This window comes from Alligator sinensis, unplaced genomic scaffold (assembly GCF_000455745.1).
Source record: "Alligator sinensis unplaced genomic scaffold, ASM45574v1 scaffold628_2, whole genome shotgun sequence".
In the NCBI taxonomy this organism is placed as follows: domain Eukaryota; kingdom Metazoa; phylum Chordata; order Crocodylia; family Alligatoridae; genus Alligator; species Alligator sinensis.
In genome coordinates, this window is record NW_005841833.1 from 5,748,705 (window position 1) to 5,749,348 (window position 644).

Consider the following 644-nt stretch of genomic DNA (forward strand, 5'->3'; position numbering starts at 1 on the left):
TCAGGTTTCGGGGGAAACGCAACCAACGTGTAACCGGAAAGCTTCAGGCGTCCTAAGAAAGCAAGACCACATATAAGTACCGCGCACCTCGACTTGAGGTGCTCGAGACAATCTTAAACAATCCCCGCAGCCCCCCTCCCATTTTTCTGGTTTTGGGGGTCGATCCGGGGCGCCGCACCATGCTTTTCTTGCTGGGCGTGACGCGCAAGACAAAACCCAGCGGCGATTCAGAGTCGCCGTGCCCCGCCACCGTCCCAGCCCCCTGAGGCGGGACAGCTGCTCCAGGACGGTGTCTTGGGGGGCGAGCCCCCGCAACACGGCTGCTGCGGTGTCTGTTTGAGGGGTCAGAACTTGGCTCTGGTGTCTTTTCTCAGGGTCCAAACCCTGCTGCGGGCCTGCTTGAGGGGTGTCGTTGCAGCTGCTCCAGGACGGTGTCTTGGGGGGCGAGCCCCCGCAACACGGCTGCTGCGGTGTCTGTTTGAGGGGTCAGAACTTGGCTCTGGTGTCTTTTCTCAGGGTCCAAACCCTGCTGCGGGCCTGCTTGAGGGGTGTCGTTGTTAGGGTGCAAGCCCCTCCGCCCCCCTGCGCGCCGCACCCCGCGAGGCGACAACGGCTGCCTCCCCTCAGCGGTTGTGGGCGGGGCC